The sequence below is a fragment of the Scardinius erythrophthalmus genome (assembly GCF_964197995.2).
Source record: "Scardinius erythrophthalmus genome assembly, chromosome: 4".
NCBI lineage: Eukaryota > Metazoa > Chordata > Actinopteri > Cypriniformes > Leuciscidae > Scardinius > Scardinius erythrophthalmus.
The window spans coordinates 39,399,724-39,421,052 of NC_138224.1; the positions used below are offsets into that span (position 1 = coordinate 39,399,724).

At 39.5% G+C, this 21,329-nt stretch overlaps 1 long non-coding RNA gene across 1 annotated transcript; it reads left to right on the forward strand.

Moving 5' to 3' along the window:
• Positions 1 to 205: 205 nt before the first annotated feature.
• Positions 206 to 20,788, forward strand: LOC308689453. Its single transcript, XR_014030004.1, has 3 exons — positions 206 to 325; positions 686 to 923; positions 19,549 to 20,788. It is a non-coding gene; the product is annotated as an uncharacterized lncRNA (long non-coding RNA).
• Positions 20,789 to 21,329: the final 541 nt, after the last annotated feature.

Sequence of the window (21,329 nt, forward strand, 5' to 3'; positions counted from 1 at the left end):
GTTATTGATTTAATCTTTTTTAATTGTCAATGTGAACTGTATCATTAACTTACCATAGTGTTATTAAATGTATTTCACCAATACATTCAGCTCTGAGTTGTGTCATCTTTTATATATATTTTTCTACGTAAATTTCTATGCACTTTTGTGATTGTAACCTGCAGCGTGTGAACAGGACTTTTAATTTGGTATCCGAGTGTGACGTCATAAAGCGGCGCCGCGCTTCAGCATCTGTTGTGATTCGGCTGAAGAAAGGTTTGTGTTTTAAGATGTTTAACGTGATAGAAACCGTTTCATCGTCTTCAAGCGACGCCTACTGATTCAGGTATTATTAAGTATAACAATGCATTGCTTTATCTAACATTTATTAACGTCGTGTGAGCAAAGTAACAATGAAAACTCGTGAATAACAAAAGGTGCGTTTCAATTCGGTCTCAGTGAGTGAATCAATGATTCAGTGATTCGAAGCGTTATATTTCTGCCTAATATATTAATTGTCTTTATAATTTGTAGCGCTGATTTCGAGAGAGATTTTTTTGTGTAATCAGGTGATTTTAAGTACATTAAATCTGACTGACTCCCTTACTAGTTGTACTGAACTACTGAACTAGAGCAGATTGAGACGCACACAGAGATTTAGTTTGCATGTATTATTCTTACTGTTAATTATTCTCATTTTAAACAGGAAAAAACAAACAAAACACAGAAAATTCCTGGTGAAGAACTGAGATCACACTACACTATTATAAAGATGGAGTTTATTAAAGAGGAGAGTGAAGACATGAAGATTGAAGAAACATTCAGTGTGAAACAAGAAGATACTGAGGAACACACAAAGATTGAGTTTATTAAAGAGGAGAGTGAAGAGATGAAGATTGAAGAAACATTCAGAGTGAAACAAGAAGAAACCGAGGAACAAACAGGTTATTTTCTCAAAGTTGAACTCAGTCATCTGATCCCTATTAAAATGTCCAGCTCTACAGAAATAAATGATATTTTTAGGGGTGCACCCATTCCGTTGTGGATTCGGTCTTCCATTAACAACAAGGCTGATACACGGGAAAATAAAGCGCAAAGAACTTACAACATTCTGTGCCCACAGATAATGTGCGAGTCCCAATTTTCGCCTCGTCTTCCACGTTTAAAATTGTTTGACTGTGTATTGACAATTGTGGGCTTGAGACGAAGAACCATATAAATCCATATTTTCAAATTTTGAATAATATATATTTTTTTTTAATTTGAACTCTGAATATTATATTACTTTATTTTACTTGAAAAAAGCTTCCCAATTCTAATGAGTTAAGATTTTTTAAGTATCAATCTTAAAAATAAAAAGTTAGAGTAATTTACATTTCTGAATGTTGAAGAAAAGTAGGCTATATGTTCAGTTAATGTGGAATGACAGTCCAAGTCCAATTCATCATATCACTTTAAACAACTGGAGATTTGATTCCTTTATCTTAGTTTTAATACATTAACAGAACCTTAAAGAAAATATTAAGCATTTCTTTTTCTATTTATTTATTTATTTATTTATTTATTTTTGCTAACGTAAATCACAGAACAAATACAGACAATACAGTGTGAACAATGAACAATACATAGGCAAACGCAGCTAAAGCGTTTCGGTTAATTTCTCAGTGTTAATAAGGAGTAGCCTACAGCTTTCATTTCGACCCATTCATGACTTGATCCGTAGTAGATGACGCCCAGTAGCCTCCGCGCCCATCTTTCACTCACCTCTTTTGGTGGACCTTTTCCTCATTTTTGCTCTCCTCTTCGGTTCACATATGGTTTACCAGCATCCCTCAAAGACTTCCTTTTTCTGTCCAGCCGGGTGCTCTCTAGGTAGATAAAGGTGACACTTTGCCGTAACAGGCAAAAAAAAAAAAAGGTCAGTCTATATATTTTTTTCCGAGATTCAATGTAAAAAAAAAAAAAGTAAAAATTTGGTCATGGTGATAACGTAGGTATGAATTTAAACAAATTTGCATATCGGGACTTCACTGACAGTTTTCCAGAACTTCGTGCCAAGTTGTATTAAATAACATTTAGAAAACCTGTATAAACTGAACACCAAAGTATAATATTATGTAGCGGTGTCGTGTTCATGTAACATGTAAGGGTGCGCTGCCAATAACGTGCCTAAAAGCTGTCAGAACTGGGAAAAGTAATAACTGTTAGTATGTCAAATATATCGAGACATTTCAATTGTTTAGGCTATTAATAAACAAGTGTTTTCTGTGTCAAAGATGTCAAAAAAGTTGACGATGCTGACTCGCGATCTTCGCGGTAGTGAACGCGCCAGAGAGAAATGCACATTTCATTACATAAGCAGAGAGCAGTCTGTTTTCTTTCAGTCTGTTTAAAAGTGTACATTTCATGCTTTTTTTATATATATATATATATATATATATATATATATATATATATGTGTGTGTATATACATGTGTGTGTGTGTGTGTGTGTGTATAATGTGTCTCAGGTCTGTGAGGCAAGTAGCTTATACGCTGAGTTTCGGTTCATTTAAGAGACCAGCTCCAGTTCACGCGCCGGCGCCTCCGTGTCCTGATTATATTGCCTGCTATATTTAGCCTACCTCTTATTTATTAAATCCAGGAAATTGGTTGATGAAACATTAGCCTAATTAAAATTAAGATACAATTAATACAAAACGAAATTCCCTTTAACCCTCTGGGCGCCACAGTCGAGTTTACTCGACAAGATGCGGCACTGAATAAAACGGCTGATTTTGTCAAATAGGGTGTCAAATTTTGTTCGACCTCACCTCCACTAGTTGGCAGACATGTCATACTTCATCCCCGACTCAAAAAAAAGTCATGCTTCTACACAAAATCTTCGAACTAGAGCGCATTGAATCAGTGCGAACAAAAGCGGAGCTAGTGTGTGAGTGAGCCATTTTATCAGAGCAATATTGTCAACGTCAGCGAGTATTTGCATTAGATTATTATTATTATTATTATCTAATGGCATCAATAAAGTTTACCCGCAATGAAGTGTTGGGTCTTCTATTTGCGGACCCTGATTCTGAAGGGGAATAAAGTTATCTGCCTTCAGAAAATGACGGTGATTCTGAAAGTGAAAGTATAGCCCTACACCAAGCACAGACGGTGAATCCTTTGCCCAATATAACGTTAGATGGTCCTTTGCCCAATGTCAGTGGTGGGAACAATGTTTCCCGGGGTCGGAGTGTTCATCGCGAAGTTAGCAGGTGTGTTAGTGTTGTGGGGAACGAGGCGGCCGCAGGAGATTTTTACCGCGTTAGCCATGGTGACCGTGTGCCTCTCCGCAATCGCGGCGACAGTATTGTGGTGGAGACTTTGTCTAATGTCACTGGGTATGTTAGACGAGGTCGAAGTATTCATAGGACAGTTAGGGGGCAACGTGGAGGCAGGGTGGGGAGTCGCAATGACAATGACAGTAGTCCGAGCTGTGCACACTCGGCGTGCACACGCGAGGCAGATCTGGCCACGCCCGCGCTGCTGCTCGTAGCAGGAGAAGAGGCGATGTGACACGGGGCAGAGGAGCTATTATGCATAGTCTATCGCAAGACCACACCATGAAACACTAAAAGAAATGTCACCTGGATGAATAGGAAGTCATTATCTCTACAGCAAAAGCCCTGCAACAATTGTTTTTGTCTGCCATTTATTACACTGTTGATTTACTATCTATTTCCCTGACCATTTAGTAGTGTACAATATGTGTTCTTTTTTGGGTGTTCATGTCCTTGTGATGTGTGCGTCTTTGTCAGCTAAAACAAAAAAAAACAAACATCAACAAAAAACAAAAATTCTATAATCCAAGATGGCCGCCACCATATGACGTCATAATATGCAAATTAGATGGAAAAATGTAATCCCTACATAAACTTTGGGTCATCCTTAATATTTCTCTATTTTACAGAAAGTCTCTATCTTTTATCACTTTTTTTTTTTTTTTTTTTATACTCTTTATTTGGCATTTTTCTTATTTACAACACAACATACAAAAAACAAGGGGCACTATATATTGTATAATAACAAAATAAGGAACTAGCATTGTTCTGCTTCTTTATATGCAAACCATTTTGACCAGTGCTTAATATATAAGTGTCCTTTGATACGTAGAAAGTATGTCATTTTCTCCATTGAGTGTATCTCCTCCACAATTTCTTTCCATTGTTCAGTCCGAGGTGGGTCTATCTTTAACCAAGACCGAGTGATAGCCTTTTTACATGCAATCATTAGAATTTTAAAAAGATAAATGTCGTCTTTTTGGACTACCTCACCAGGTAGTAGACCTAACAAGAAAATCTTAGAGTCTTTAGGGATGACATAACCCATTATCCTCCCGGTAATTAAAAAGATACTATCCCAGAATTGTTCTAACTTTGGGCACGTCCAAAATATATGAGAGTGATTGGCGTTCCAATGTCCACACTGTCGCCAGCATTGCTGTTGTTCACCCCTTTGGTTCTTAATAATGTGAGGTGTAATAAAAAATCTGACCAGACTCTTCCACCCAAATTCCCTCCATCTCTTAGAACTAGAAGACGTCTGTTGTGTCGCACACATCGAAAGCCAATCCCCCTCTGACACTTCCACACACAGCTCTTTTTCCCATTTTGACTTAATATACAAGGTATTATTTCCATTTTGTTTCTGCAGTGCTTTATACAATTTAGAGACAGTTTTGCTTGGCATGAACTTATAAGCATTAGTAAAAACTTTAACAATATCACTGCCTTCAGGAGAAATACCTTTTTTTATTTCACTGTTATAGAAATGTCTCACTTGAAAATATTTGAATAGATCTCTGTTCTCTAGATTGTATTGTCTCTTGAGTTGTTCGAATGTCTTAAAAGTGTTGCCGTCTACAAACTGACACAGGGCCACGAGGCCATGATCTTTCCAATTCAAGAATGAAGAGTCTATTTCACCTAATCGAAAACTCGGGTTGCAGGAGGGCCAGATCAAAAGTTTAATATCGTTAGCCAATTTATACTTCTTTACAACCTCTTTCCAAATTAATAACGTATCTTCGACTATACGATTCCCATCCTTGTTTGTAATAACTTTACCTCCTAAACGGGTTTGAGGTTGGCTCTGTCCCTGAGTTAGTTCAATCAGTCTCCATCGAGCCTCGATTTCTGGGGAACACCAATAAACCATATATCTCATTTGAGCTGCGTAATAATATTCCTTCAGATTTGGAAGGGCTAAACCGCCATGATCTTTATCGATCTGAAGAGTCTTAAATTTGATCCTTGGTCTGGCCCCTGACCAAATAAATCGTGATATTAGCCGGTCCCAAGCATTAAAATGTGAGTCAGCAATCCTGATAGGCAATGCCATGAAAAGATACAAAAATCTGGGAAGCAGATTCATTTTCACTATTTCCAATCTAGCATTGAAGTCTAGTATTAACATTGCCCAGCAGTTCATGTCTTTTTGTATTGAATCAATAACTTTCTCATAATTCAAACTATACAGATCATCTAAATCTTGGGAGATAAACACACCTAGATACTTTAACTTTTTAGCTTCCCATTTAATTTTATAATTGTGTCGTATGGACTTACTGGGGGAGTAATTAATAGTCAGGACTTGTGTTTTGGTAATGTTTAGGTGATAACCAGACAGCTGACCAAACTCTGTCAGAGTTCGCATAAGTTTAGGGAGGCTTACATCTGGATTTTGGAGGTAGGTGATGATATCGTCCGCAAAAAGTCCAATTATATGTTCCGTATTTGCAATAGTAATGCCTCTAATCTCTTCATTTTGCCTAATAGCCTGTGCCAGAGGCTCTATGTATAACGCAAAGAGCGCTGGACTGAGGCAACAGCCTTGTCGAGTACCTCTAAACAGTTGAAAGCTATCAGTTAGGTGGCCATTAATTTTTACCCTAGCCTTCGGACTATCATATAGTGACTGGATACATCTAATAAATTTATTATTAAAGCCAAGGCGCTCGAGTACCTTATATAAAAAGGGCCAGTTGACCCGGTCAAAGGCTTTCTCTGCGTCGAGGCTGATTAGAGCCAAACTCAATTGTTGTTTCTTAGCTTGGTCTATGACGTGCAATGTTCGTCTTATGCTGTCGTGAGTTTGACGACCTTTAATGAATCCTGTTTGATCCTCATGAATCAAGTCTATAAGATAATTCTCCATTCTTTTAGCGATTATAAAGGTAAAGAGTTTATAATCAACATTCAGTATTGAGATCGGGCGATATGACTCACAATATTCTATATTTTTCCCTTCCTTAGGGAGGACGGATATTACAGCCTCTCTCCAGGATGGCGGTATCTCTGCTCTACTCAGAGTCCAATTAAAAGACTCGAGCAGAACGGGGGCAAGCTCCTCCTTGAAAAACTTGTACCACTCATTTGAAAACCCGTCGGTACCTGGGCATTTGTTAGTTTTCAGATTTCCAATAGCTGTGTCCACTTCTTTTCGAGTGATAGGGGCAGTTAAAGCATCATTTTGTATTAATCCTAGGGAAGGCAGGTCTAATTCTGCTAAATATTGTGAAATAACACTTTCATTCACTGGTTTAGAGGATGTATATAGTGTTTGATAATAGTTTTCAAAGATTTTATGAATTTGATTGATATCATAAGTCAAATTATCAGTTAAAGGTTCTCTTATTTTGGTAATCGAGTGCTTCAATTGCTGCTTTCGGAGGCGCCTTGCTAGAATTCTTGTGGCTTTTGGACCAGATTCGTAAAAAGTCTGTTTTGAAAATCGTAAATTTTTCTCTATCTCCTCGTGTATCATATCATTTATATTATTTTTAATAACTGTTATTTGTTCAGTCAATTCTTGATCATTTGTACTTTCTTGTTGTTTTAGTTCTAAACTCCTAAGTGTCTTTTCCAACTCATCATATTTTAATCGTTTTATCTTCTTCAAATAAGCAGTTCTTGAAATGAGTCTACCTCTCATTACTGCTTTGACTGTATCCCAAACCAAAGCAGGATTTACCTGACCATTATTATTATCCTCTACACATTCTGCTATTTCCTTCTTAATGTCATTAATTGTGGTTTCCTTGTTAAGAATGCTTATATTTAAGCGCCATAGTGTTTTTTTTGGTTTGTTAGATAAGTGAATAGTCAAATAAACAATATTGTGGTCAGATATATCAGATGTTCCAATTTTGCATTCCTTGACCCTAAACCTGTCAGTGGTGTTCATCAAGAAGAAATCAATCCTGGAGTGGACTTTATGTGTGAGAGAGTAATGAGTAAAATCTCTATCTTTAATGTGGAAATCCCTCCAGACATCGAACATACCCATCTCTCTAATTAAAATATTAAGGTCTTTTGACCTTCCAGTTTTTTGTTTTTTGGAGCTGGTTGTATCCATGGTATAATTTAGGATTGTATTCCAATCGCCAGCACAAACTAGAATCCCCTCACTTACTTGGATTATTGTGTCAAAAAGCAGTTTTAAAAATTTCCTGTCACTTTCCGGTGGGACGTAAATGTTAGCAAACGTGACCACAACATTATCAATTCGCCCTTTTATAATAATAAACCTGCCTTCTTTATCAACCTTTTCAGAAATTAATTCAAAGTTTAAAGAGTTAGAAATGAGAGTAGCCACCCCCCTTTTCCTACTATTTTTACACCAGCTATGAAATGTATTAGAGTACCCTTATGTTTTGAATTTATCATGTTCTTGCTTAGACATATGCGTCTCCTGTAGAAAAGCTACTTGTATCCCATCTTTTCTCAATTTAGCTAGAACCCTTTTTCTTTTCACTGGACTACTCAAGCCATTTACATTCAAAGAAGCAATTTTTAAATCACATGTCACTGTTATAATAACACAAACCTTTATATGATTTAGCGACCCCTAAAAACACACATTGAACAATAACAAAAAAGAACCTTAATGAACTGACTTCCAAACGAAAAGAGGATTCTTCCTCCTCTGTAACCCCGTTGGCAGGTTGAGGGTTAAGTCTCTCTTGACGAGAGGGCCCGAAAAAGACAGTAAATGTGTCTGGATGTAAAAACACGTCCATCCTATTAGTCCAACGTAAGCGCTAAAGTGTGCCCTCTCCCACGTAGTAGATATTCAAGCCCTGGCCTGAAAAACATCGCGTGATGCCTCCTGTGTAGCCTGATGCCCTGCTCCTTTTTAATCAGATTGTTCCCTCTGGAATTCTTGCAACTTGGCCTTCGCTCTGAGCGCCACAACGGGCCCGCTGCTGCTCGCCGTCTGCCAACCCAATAGCTCTCGGAGACGAGACTCAGCGTTGTTCCCTCCGTCGGCTGTAACCGGCTCCTCCACTTGAAATCCGCGTCTCTTCAACTCCTTGTAGGCTTCCCGAGCGCTGGAATATGTGCGCACGCCTGTCTCCCAGTGGATCCTCATGTTCGTGAACGGCGTTTGGAAACGTATGCCTTTGTCCTTGAGTGCTTTTTTAATGTCGTTGTATTCTCTGCGCCGCTTAACTATCTCGGAAGCGTAATCATGATCAAAATGTATAATTGCGGCGCCCACCTGTATCTTGCCTTTTTTCCACACTTCCCTCAAGACCATTTCTTTCGTAGAAAACTCCAGAAAATTGACAATTACAGCCCTCGGTGGTGCTCCAGGCGGGGGTTTACTTGCAAGAGCCCGATGTGCGCGTTGTATTTTAAGGTTAAAATCCTCCGGTAGTTGTAGTTGGCTCTGCAAAAGTTTCTCAATAAACTGCGTTACAGAGACCCCCTCTGATCCTTCTGGCACCCCAAAGACACGTATATTGTTTCTTCTGGATCGTGATTCTAAATCAAGCACTTTGATCTGAAGTTTCCTCTGCTGCTCGAGGCAGGTGCACAGCGCCTCAGTCGCCTCCTCCGCCCATCCCTCTACCTGGTTCACGCGGGCCTCCGCCTCGTCCATCCGCTGTGATAGGCCTTGTATATCGGTTGCTATATTGTCCAGTTTACCGTTGATTTCTTGTCCCAATTGGTCAATATCCTGTTTGAGCTTTGCATTGTCTCCTTTTAGATCTGATTTTAAGTCCTCTATTGCCTTAAGTACCCCAGCAGTGTCCGCGCTTATCCCGGGGCTCCCCGTTCCCCCGGCAGCCGTGATGTTGCTAGCTTGGTCCGGTTGGTTGTTAGCTTTTGCGGCTGAGGCACTTTTATCCTGAGCTTTGGGCATTTTTATCGATTTATTATGGCCTAGTTTGCTTCTTCTCCCTCTCATGTATTATTTTGTTGAAATTAACAAACAGTTTAGCGAGTTCAAACGGGATTTTCGAGATTAAAGTGGGAGAGAGGTTTCAATGCGACTGACTACTCCATGCGCTCACCCGGAAGTCATCTTTTATCACTTTTAAGATATAGCCTAGCCTTTTGAAATTAAGATGTCAAAATCGAACGTTTAGGAAAAAAACTCTGGCGCCTAAAGGGTTAAAGACAGGCTTTCTACAAAAACAAACTTAATGAAGTGGTCAAAATCATGTCTGCCCACACGTTTTGTCTCCCGATATTTTCGGGATCATCTTATCTTATTCATGCTTTTCACTTTTACATTAGGGGTGTAATGGTTCACAAAATTCGCGGTTCGGTTTGATATGATACACCTGTGTCATGGTTCGGTTCGGTACGGTTCGATACAGCAAAAAGAAAGAAATGCCAGAAATTTCCTTGATTTTTTTTTTTTTTTAACTAACATCATAAAGTATGATTTTTTTTTTTTTTACTTTGAGCAATTTTGGAGCTTAATTGACTCTTCTTAGGAGCATATAAAACAAAACAGCTCCTTGGAAAAAATGAAATGTAATATTGTAGTAGTTATAAACAGGTTTATTTTAGTTCAGATTAACATTTGAGGGCAGCAATTATATTCATAATGTCAATAGCGGGAACAGTAATCCACAGAGACCCTGGTGGCCTCGCTATCGCCGTCGGGAAGTCATGGTGGTCAAAGACACCGCTGATGTACATCGAATCAATGTCTATCAGTTTGTGTTGGCTGTATTTTATGTTTACATTAGCATACATAACACTCACTAACAAGTAAACTTAAGAAAACCTATTTACGAGAGCGCTGAGCTGCAGCATTTACACGCACCGCCATCGTTACGTTTAATTTTGCATGACGCTGCACAGATGCACACTAGTAGGTGTCAGTCAAGCGGCAACATTCTAATCTGAAAAATGAAGCCTACCCGGAAGTGCGAAAAACTGCAATACATTGAAAATCCGCTAAGGGCAGGTCCCAAAAGGGAGCAAATGTCCATAGACCCGTATGTTAAAATGTCCGTTTTCACAGCATAAATTCATGTTTTTACAGGTTGGTCCCATGGACTTTTATTGTATTTTTCGATAGGTTCCGAGTGCCTGACAACTGTGAGGGGAGTGAATTTTAGATATAAAATGTATTTAGATATAAAATCTATTACAAATAAGGGCGTGGTTAACTTTGATTGACAGCTTGATTGACAGCTGATAACGAGCATAGGCTGCGCCGAGTGGAATTCCTGAAATTTGATCTGGACACAACACATCATACCACCTCTGTATCCTTTCTGAACATTTGTATTGAGGTATCGTACAAGATGGCGCTGGCCATACCCCCCATAAACGGCCTTAAAACAGTTCTTCAGAAAGTCTATGGGTGACTTCACAGACGCTTTGTCCATATTTTTTACAGTCTATGGTGTCAGTATAAGTGAGTGTAACACTGGCCAACGCAAGATTCTCATCATAAAGAGTCATCATAGGAAAAGGGCGAAGGGCTCCTCGTCTACGAAATCTGTTTTTAATGCCACCTCTTGAGCCCTGTGTCTTTTGTTGGATTTAAGGGTGAACCAAAAACAAATTAATCTTCCAGATGATTCATTCAAACATGATTTCACACAAAACTCAACACTCCAGACCCCAACTCAACACTCCAGACCCCAAATCAACCATCCAGGATATAAAATCCAGGCTTCATCCAGTCTGAGCTTAACTCCCAGTTAAGTACAAACCAATATAACGGCAGAGATTGTTTGATCCCAGGACAAAATATCTAAAACAGCCCTTCTTCTTAAGGACCTCTGAACGACCCCAGGGTAAAATCTCTTAAAACCACAGAGACTGAGTGTAACAAGTTCAAAATAATGTTGGATGGAAGAAGACGGGCTTGACTTGAATGCGCATGCGTCGCGTCTGAGCGCGTTGTTGTCTTTGGAGCTCCATCGATTGATTTATAATTCTTGATTTCTCTTTAAACTCACTTACAACGAACATTTTCTACTTTTCCTCACCTCATAGTTATAACGCGGATTGTTGAGCAGACGCGTCTCAAGCCTAGTGATCCAACGCTGGATACTCTTATAGGTTACGTCCGTGGATCACGGCTGAACGCGTCTTCTCCGCACTCATTTACAAACAAACATTTTTTCGCCTATCGTGCGTCTACTCTACACCCGTACCACTGAAAAGACGGATTATATCCAAGACTTAAGCCATAAATTAGTATTAATATTGATAGCACCACTGGTAGCGTCGTTGCTAACTTAACTTACTGTCCATCTGTTAAAATGGCGAATATATCAAATGTAAGTAGTCTACCTTTTGGTGCAGGTGAGGACACATTTGAGCTGCACGCGGTGCAGTCTGAGCTGGAAGCTGTTGAGAAACAGATCCACGACCTTTTAGTAAGAAAAGCCGAGCTGATAGACCGGCGGTTAGCTCTCGAAACATCACGTGCCGAGGCACACAAATCAGAGACTAACGTTACTAACCCGATGACTCCGACCTCGTCTACTCCGTGCGTTCCTCAACATCGGTCCCGAACGTCGAGGTCGCGATCAGCCATGGTCTCGTTCACTCCGGCTCCAACATGCCATCACGAAGCCTGGATTTTTCCGCAGCGGAAGACGCGAGCCAGGTCTAGACCAAGAAAACTCTCTCCGACCCTCCCGGTTTTGGAGATATCCACACAAAACCGCTTCTCCCCTCTTCGCGAAACAGAACGCGATGCTGTGATCATCGGCGATTCCATCGTTCGACACGTACACGCTACGTTAAATAAAAGTAAGGTGCATAGTCACTGCTTTCCTGGTGCTCGTGTTTCTGAAATCGCTGCTTTACCGTGCTGATGGCTTACACCCAAGCAGATTCGGATCGGATCTTCTGTCAGATAACATCTCCAAAATGTTAAATACCTTTTGACTAGTAACCAAAAGTCCAAATCATAGTCTCTGCTGCACCAATTTAACTGATATAAATAGTTTAGAACATTGCATAGAAACTGTGTCTATTCCTCGTTTAGTGAGATCAAATCATAAATCTACTGCAGGATCTAGAAAAAATCTAATTGTTATTAAACCAGAAAATGTTGCTATTGGTAATCAAAAACAATTTTTAAAGCTAGGTCTTCTAAACATTAGATCACTCACACCTAAGGCAGTTATTGTAAATGAAATAGTCACAGATAATAGCTTCGATGTACTTTGCCTTACTGAAACCTGGCTTAAACCAAATGATTATTTCGGTTTAAATGAGTCTACTCCATCAGGATACTCCTATAAGCACGAGCCCCGTCTGAATGGTCGTGGCGGCGGTGTTGCAACAATCTATAGAGATTTTCTCAATGTTACTCAGAAAACGGGTTATAAGTTTATTTCATTTGAAGTACTTGTACTAAATGTTACGCTCTTAGATGTTCGAAAAACATCCCTATTATCTCTAGCCTTGGCTACCGTATATAGACCGCCTGGGCCTTACGCTGATTTCCTAAAAGAGTTTGCAGATTTTCTCTCAGACCTATTAGTTAACTTCGATAAAGCATTAATTGTTGGAGACTTTAATATCCATGTAGATAATCAAAATGATGCGTTAGGGGCTGCGTTTACTGATTTATTAAACTCCTTTGGGGTCAAGCAAAACATTACCGGACCGACTCATCGATTTAATCATACACTCGATTTAATTATATCACATGGAACCGATCCAACCGATATAGATATCATTCCACAAAGTGACGATGTCACTGACCATTACATGGTAACTTGCATATTACGTACTCCTGTAATATATCATGCTGCGCCGCGTTATCGATTAGGCAGAACAATCCTTCCATCCACCATAGATAATTTTTCAAACAGCTTATCGGATCTGTCTCAGCTGCTCAGTGAACCCAAACAAACAGATGAACTTGAGGAATTAACTAGCACTATGAGCACCATTCTCTCTGGATCATTGGATATTGTTGCGCCCATTAGATTAAAAAAGGTCAAAGAGAAAAGTAAAGCACCATGGTACAACAATACTACGCGTGTTCTAAAGAGAGAAACCCGTAATTTAGAGCGTAAATGGAAACAAACCAACTTAGAGGTCTTTAGAATCGCATGGAAAGACAGTATGTCACGTTATAAAAAGGCCCTAAAAGCGGCCAGGGCTGAGCATCTACGCAAACTAATAGAAAACAACCATAACAATCCTAAGTTCTTATTTAACACAGTGGCGAGACTAACAAATAAACAGATGTCTCCTGAACAAAATATTCCATTACAGTTTAGTAGTAATGATTTCATGAAGTTCTTCACTGAGAAAATAGAAAACATCAGAACCACAATTGTAAACGTTCAATCCTCAATCGCGCCTTATAATTCAGCCTCAATTATCACCCCGCAAGAACAATTACAGTGCTTTACAACTATAGAACAAAAAGAGTTAAATAAACTTTTTACTTCATCTAAAACAACAACATGTTTACTAGATCCTATACCAACTAAACTATTGAAAGAAGTGTTACCTGTAGTGGAAGAGCCTCTCCTCAATATTATTAACTCGTCTTTATCTTTAGGTTATGTTTAAACTGGCAGTTATAAAACCTCTCATTAAGAAACCACAATTAGATCCGAATAATCTAGTAAATTATAGACCCATTTCAAATCTACCTTTTATGTCTAAAATACTAGAAAAAGTTGTGTCCGCTCAACTGGGCTCTTTCTTACAAGAAAATGACACCTATGAAAAGTTTCAGTCTGGGTTCAGGCCGCATCATAGCACTGAAACTGCGCTCGTTAAAATCACAAATGATTTACTTTTAGCTTCTGACCAAGGCTGTATCTCAATATTAGTTTTACTTGATCTTAGTGCTGCGTTCGATACTATAGATCATACAATACTCTTAGATCGACTACAAAATTATACTGGTGTTCAAGGACAAGCATTAAGCTGGTTTAGATCGTATTTATCTGACCGCTACCATTTTGTTTATTTAAATGGAGAAAAATCTATCATAACTCCAGTAAACTATGGAGTGCCGCAGGGATCTGTGTTAGGCCCTCTATTATTCTCAATATATATGCTGCCACTTGGAAATATTATAAGGAAACATGGAATTAGTTTCCATTGTTATGCTGATGACACTCAAATCTATATTTCATCACGGCCAGATGAAAACGCTAAATTATCCAAATTGACAGAGTGTGTTAAAGATATAAAAGATTGGATGACGCATAATTTTCTTTTATTAAATCCAGACAAGACAGAGGTACTACTTATCGGTTCAAAAAACCACCCACAAAACCTCTCACAATACAACTTTAACATAGTAGGATGTCCTGTTACTTCATCCTCTACAGTAAAAGACCTGGGTGTTATATTAGACTGCAACCTGTCTTTTGAAAATCATATTTCATATGTTACAAGAACAGCCTTTTTCCACCTTAGAAACATTGCTAAGCTACGTAATATGCTATCTGTTTCTGATGCAGAAAAGTTAGTTCATGCATTCATGACCTCGAGACTAGATTACTGTAATGCGTTATTAGCCGGATGTCCTGCATCCTCAATAAACAAGCTACAGTTAGTCCAAAATGCCGCCGCTAGAGTTCTAACTAGATCAAGAAAATATGATCATATAACACCGATTTTATCATCTCTACATTGGTTACCTATAAAGTCCCGTATTAATTACAAGGTATTGCTACTGACTTATAAAGCCCTAAACGGCTTAGCTCCAGTCTATTTAACGGATCTTCTATCGCCCTATAATCCATCGCGCTCTTTAAGGTCACTAAATTCGAGGCTTTTGGTCATACCTAGGATATCTAGGTCCACCAAAGGAGGGAGAGCATTTTCACATTTAGCACCAAAACTCTGGAATAGTCTTCCGGATACTGTTCGTTGCTCAGACTCGCTCTCCCAGTTTAAAACTAGATTAAAGACGCATCTCTTCAGCCAGGCATTCATATAATACTTTTAATCCTACAGTTAAATCCGACCTCTAGTTCATAAACGCCAGAGGAGAACTGGCCCCCGACTGAGCCCGGGTTCTCCCAAGGTTTTTTTTTTCTCCATTAGGTCACCTGATGGAGTTTTTCGGTTCCTTGCCACTGTTGCCTTTGGCTTGCTCAGTTGGGGATATTTGGGGATATTTAATTGAATTAATCAATCAACGATACTATTGATCAGCATTACCAAACGTAGACGTTCCACTAGAAACAAACATTGATGTATTGTTCTAATTTATTACTGTGAAGCTGCTTTGATACAACCTGTGTTGTGAAAAGCGCTATATAAATAAACTTGACTTGACTTGACTTGACTCAGACTTGAATTTACTTATTTCACAACCAGTAGATCACACAAAAACATAAATCACGCCAATTACTGAAACAAGACCACAGGTGTTTGTCGTTTGCACTTGACCCACTTAGGCCGCGCTTGTCTCCCTATTCGCTTTCCCCGTCACAGACCTCGCTGAACCACGCCCCCCTTTGCCACATTGAGACTTTACATATCAAAATACATAAAATCATCCCAAAACTGTTCCTGACAGACAAATTCACTCAAAGGGGAAATATTACCAATTATGATTAATTATTCATATTTGAGTCAGTTAATTAGATTAACTGGAGGTAGCTAAATTAATATTACAATCAATTAATCATTTCCAACAAACTCTTTTGGTTATTCATTTATTCTAAGAAAAGCGTATCTTTTTCCACCCTGCGGAGAAAGGTCATTTCGGCCGCCTGTATCCATGATCTTGTCCTTTCAGTCATGACCCACAGCTCATGACCATAGGTGAGAGTAGGAACGTAGATTGATCGATATATCGAGAGCTTCGCCTTGCGGCTCAGCTCTTTGTTCACCACGACAGACCGGTACATCGACTGCATCACTGCAGTCTACCGATCCGTCTGTCAATCTCCCGTTCCATCCTTTCCTCACCCGTGAACAAGTCCCCAAGATATTTGAACTCCTCCACTTGAGGTAGGAACTCTCCACCAACCTTAAGTGGGCAAGCCACCTTTTTCCGACTGAGAACCATAGCCTTGGATTTTGAGGGGCTGATTCTCATCCCAGCCGCTTCACACTCGGCTGCAAACCCCAGTGCACGCTGAAGGTCCTGGTCTGATGGTGCCAACATGACAACATCATCCGCAAAGAGCAGAGATGTGATCATGTGGTCCCCAAACCTGACACCCTCCGGCCCCTGTGTGTGCCTAGAAATTCTGTCCTTAAAAATTATGAACAGAACCGGCAACAAAGGGCAGCCTTGCTGGAGTCCAACATGCCTTAGGAACAAGTCTGACTTACTGCCGGCAATGCGAACCAAGCTCCTGCTCTGGTCGTACAGGGACCGGATAGCCCTTAGCAAAAGACCCTGGACCCCATACTCCCAGAGCACCCTTCACAGTATGCTGTGAGGGACACAGTTGAATGCCTTCTCCAAGTCTACAAAGCACATGTGGATTGGTTGGGTAAACTTCCATGAACCCATTAAGGGTATAGAGCTGGTCCAGTGTTCCACGACCGGGACGAAAACCGCACTGTTCCTCCTGGATCTGAGGTTTGCCTATCGGCCATGTTCTCCTCTCCAGTACCATGGCATAGACTTTCCCGGGGAGGCTGAGAAGTGTGATCTTCCTATAGCTGGAGCACACCCTCTGTTCCCCCTTCTTAAAAAGAGGGACCACCACCTGCCAGTCCAAAGGCACTGTCCCCAACCGCCATGCGATGTTGCAGAGGCGTGTCAGCCAAGACAGCCCCACAACATCCAGAGACTTGAGGTACTTGGGGTGGATCTCATCCACCCCCGGTGCCTTGCCACTGAGGAGTTTCTTGACTACCTTGTTGACTTCAGCTTGGGTGATGGACGAGTCCACCCCTGAGCCCTCAGCCTCTGCTTCCTCAATGGAAGACGTGGCGGTGGGATTGAGGAGATCCTCGAAGTATTCCTTCCACTGTCCGATGACATCCCCAGTCGAGGTCAACAGCTGCCCACCTCCACTGAAAACAGCATTGGTAGGGCACTGCCAGTCAGGAGGGGGACTGAGGCGCCGGACGGTTTGCCAGAATCTCTTCGAGGCTGGGTCTCGGAGCAGGAGCATCGATAAGAAGAATCATTAACGTCTAGGGCATACAATATCGATTGTTCATAAAACTTAGAACCGGTTCTCGAGTAGAACCGGTTTTCAATTCCCATCCCTACTCAATGTGCTGCGCGCTGTGACTCATGTTGCTAAGCGCTTTTGCTTTTCATTAATGTATTTTACAACAATACAAAGAGCAATGTGTAACGTTTTACTAGATTTAGTGTTTCAATTATCGTCTCTTTATTTGTTCCCCACTAAACGTTTTTTTTTTTCACATAATGTTCAGATTTTATAGTTGTGCACTCGCGATTTTTTTTTTAGACTAAACCTTACTGCTGAATTATCCACTAATCTAGTTTATAATAGCATTTGTCATATTATGATCATATTTTATTTTACTTTTTTTCTTTATAATGAAGTTGTCTGTATTAAGTAGATTGTGTTGAACTGATAATCACTATTTTGTGTGTTAAACACAGAGTTATAGAAATTCTACTTGATTTAAAAAAAAACTGCACTGGTATCGGATCGGTATCGGCCGATACTCAGAATTTTTGGTATCGGATCAATTGCATCCCTAGTTTCCACTAGTTTATATGTGTATATGTGTGTAAATATTAGTGCTGGGCAACAATTAAAAATTATAATCGCGATTAATTGCATGATTTTCTTGCGATTTAATCGCATTGTTGCGTGCAAAATTTAATAACGAATTCTAAAGTAGTGTATTGCACATTTTTGATCTAAATGTACTGTTATACGCAAAAGTGCAATAACATGTGGTTTGCAAAAACTTTTAAACAAACAGCCTAATGTGCTTTTTACCAGCAGTATTCCCTTTACACAGTAGCAATAAAATATTTCTTGTAAATTTCAACTTAAACATTAATGTAATCAAATCAAATATTAAACCAAAGCTATTTGCCACTGCCAGGGCTTTACCTTTTATCTAGCTTGTTAAACAAGTTAGCATCAGAGTCCTGTTTTCTTGTTTGTTTTTTTCTGAACAGGTATCAACAGGTATCTTTCACCAGGAGCAGCATAAACAGTCTGTGTTCAGTAGCAAGTTTCCCTATTATTGTGCGTTCACACCAAACGCGAATAGCGTGTCAGATTCGCGTCTACCGCATCTAGTTGGACGCTTGAACATTTTGAATCCATTCGGATTCGCGTGTCCACTGCACCGCGCTAAACGCCTCATTCGCACCGCAGGACCTCCAGATGCGAATAAACGCGTCTTAACATTGAAATCACTCGTGACAGACGCTCTATTCGCGTTTGGTAGAGTGAGGTGAGGTGCAGCGACAAGTGGCTGCGTTCCCGTGAAACTGTCGCAGTTGTGTGCACACGCCCGCCTGCTGCCGAAGTTGAATTGTTTTGAACTTTTTGTACACGACGCGCAGCACAAATCATTGGAAGAGAGACTGATCCTCGCTGTTTGTGAGTTTCCAGAATCTAAATGGTTATCAGGACATCAACAGGAGGGAATTCACATGGCAGAGCATCCCCGTTAAACTAAGCCGGTGACGGACTTTCAAAATAATAATAAAAAAAAAAATATATATATATATATATTCGCTGCAGAGCTGATAGTTACGGCTCGTTCAAATGAATGCTAGACGAGTCATTTGCTTGGCCGTAATAAGTGATAGAAATGAATCCCCCATAAATTAATTAATAATTCCCTTTTGAGCTAAATTTACCTGTTTTTTGACTGATTATTTTACCTTTTATGTTGTCACTTCCCTTTGTCCCTACTTTGCATATGGATAGAAAATGTCTGTCTAGCATTGCAGGTGTTACCAAGGAGTGTCAATGATCTCTTAATGATAATAAGAATTACTGAGAGTAAATCCTCATACGACATCATAACGTATTGAGATAGTTTACAATCTGTTTAATCTACAGTCCTAAGGAAGACGGACGGTAGTGGTGAGTGCTCAGGCTCTTGCATTCTCCGTTCTGTCAATATATAAGTCTGCCACCCCGTCAAAAATAAAAGTCCCACAGAACAACCAGAGAGGCAGGACTTTTGTGAAGCCATACATCATTTCTGAGTTCATATTGGTGGTGCAAATGCATCCTGGAAACCCTCCAAGAACTGAGTTTGGCACCCCTGGTTTATAGGATCTAACATGCATGTTATTAGTTTGAGTCTAAATGTGTGTGGCATTAAACTGGGATTAACTTTTCTGTCTTTTTTCGCCTCAGACCTGATGCCGTCGAGAAAGGAGAGTCAAGATCTGAATGAAATTAAAGAGAAAGATCAGTACAAGACGCATCCTGATTTCATGACTGAAGAAAAGTCTTTGAATTGCGCACAGGCTGAAACAACTTCCTCACGAAAAATGGTTCAAAATACACCAAAGACAGGGACTATAGGTAATTTTACCTGCCATCTGTGTTTACTAAGTTTCAAAAAGCAAGGACAACTTGAAGTTCACATGAGAGTTCACACTAGAAAGAGGAAGCTTCACCCCTGCCAAGAGTGCGGAGTAATTTTCAATGACAAAGGAAACCTTAAAGTCCATATGAGAGTTCACACTGGAGAGAAGCCTTTCACATGCTCTCAGTGTGGAAAGACTTTCAGGCAAAAAGGAAACCTTACAAAACACATGACACTTCACACTGGAGAGAGACCTTTCATCTGCCAAGTGTGTGGATTGGGTTTCAGGCAAAAACAAAACCTAACTTACCATTTGATGGGTCATAAGGAAGAGGAGCATTACACCTGCCAACAGTGTGGAACAAGTTTCACTAAGAAAGGAAACCTTACAAAACACATGAGAGTTCACAAGGAAAAGAATCTTTTGATATGCCAACATTGTGGAAATACTTTTAAACAACATGGACACCTTAAAGTCCACATGAAAATTCATGCTGGGGAGAAGTAAAGAAAAGTAAAGTTAACATTTGTATGTTAGTGTTTATACAAATTCAAGTATGCCAGACCGACACTTTATGTACTGATACACTCATGAGATTGCGTTACACACTTAATTTGTAACAGCAAGATTTATAAATGATATGAAATATGTTTATGTGTGATGAATAGTTTAGGCTTTAGATTAGGGGATGCAGAAAGCTTTGTATAAATTATTATTAATGATTTATTCATGCATTTACTGCAGTGTAAGTGCTGACTGGTGAGGGTACAGACAGCTGTCTTCTCTGACACACATGGACTCTTTAACTGCTGTGAACCTGTTGTGAACTTCAGTGGAATGTAAAACTGGTTCACATTATCACTCATTAACACAAGTCTGAGCTGAAGAGTGAAAGGACTTAAACATTTACAGTCAGGGGATTGCAGTGGGTTATGTTATTTGCTTGAAAACAAATAAATTACTCTTCTTTAAAACATTGCTTAACACTTGCATGTTTGTGCTTTTGAACACAGACCTGCTTACAACTTCACTTATTGCATCAATAAACTATATACCGATGATTTACCAGTGGTTTGATCATTATTTTTTTCATTATTAACCATTGATTGAGATAATGATGCTAAAACAAGTTTAACATAAATATCAAGTGATTAATAATATATCAATTAGGCCTAGTAACTTAACCATATACTAATGATCTGATTATATAATTCATGATTTACTTTTTTTTTTAAAGATAATTTAAAACATGTTTGTAAATCATTAGCATATCACTTTGTAATAATTTTTGAATACACAGTCATGTTTTGACAGCGGAGTCATCATTAAATCAGTATTCTGTTATTTCATAACCACTTGCTTAGCCAGCACTATAACTTGGCATTGCAGTAGTGTGGAAAAATTACTGCTCCCTTTCACACCAGATGCATGTCGAAAAAGCGAATGATTCACGTCAAAACCATTCACATCTATCCGCGACATAAATTTGCGACGTCTTTGATGTTCAGTTTCAACATTCCAAAAACTTTCGCGCAGACAGCTGAGAAAACATGGACACTTCATCGTCATCCATTGAAGACAAGCTTTTAATTTTCTTCAAAAGTC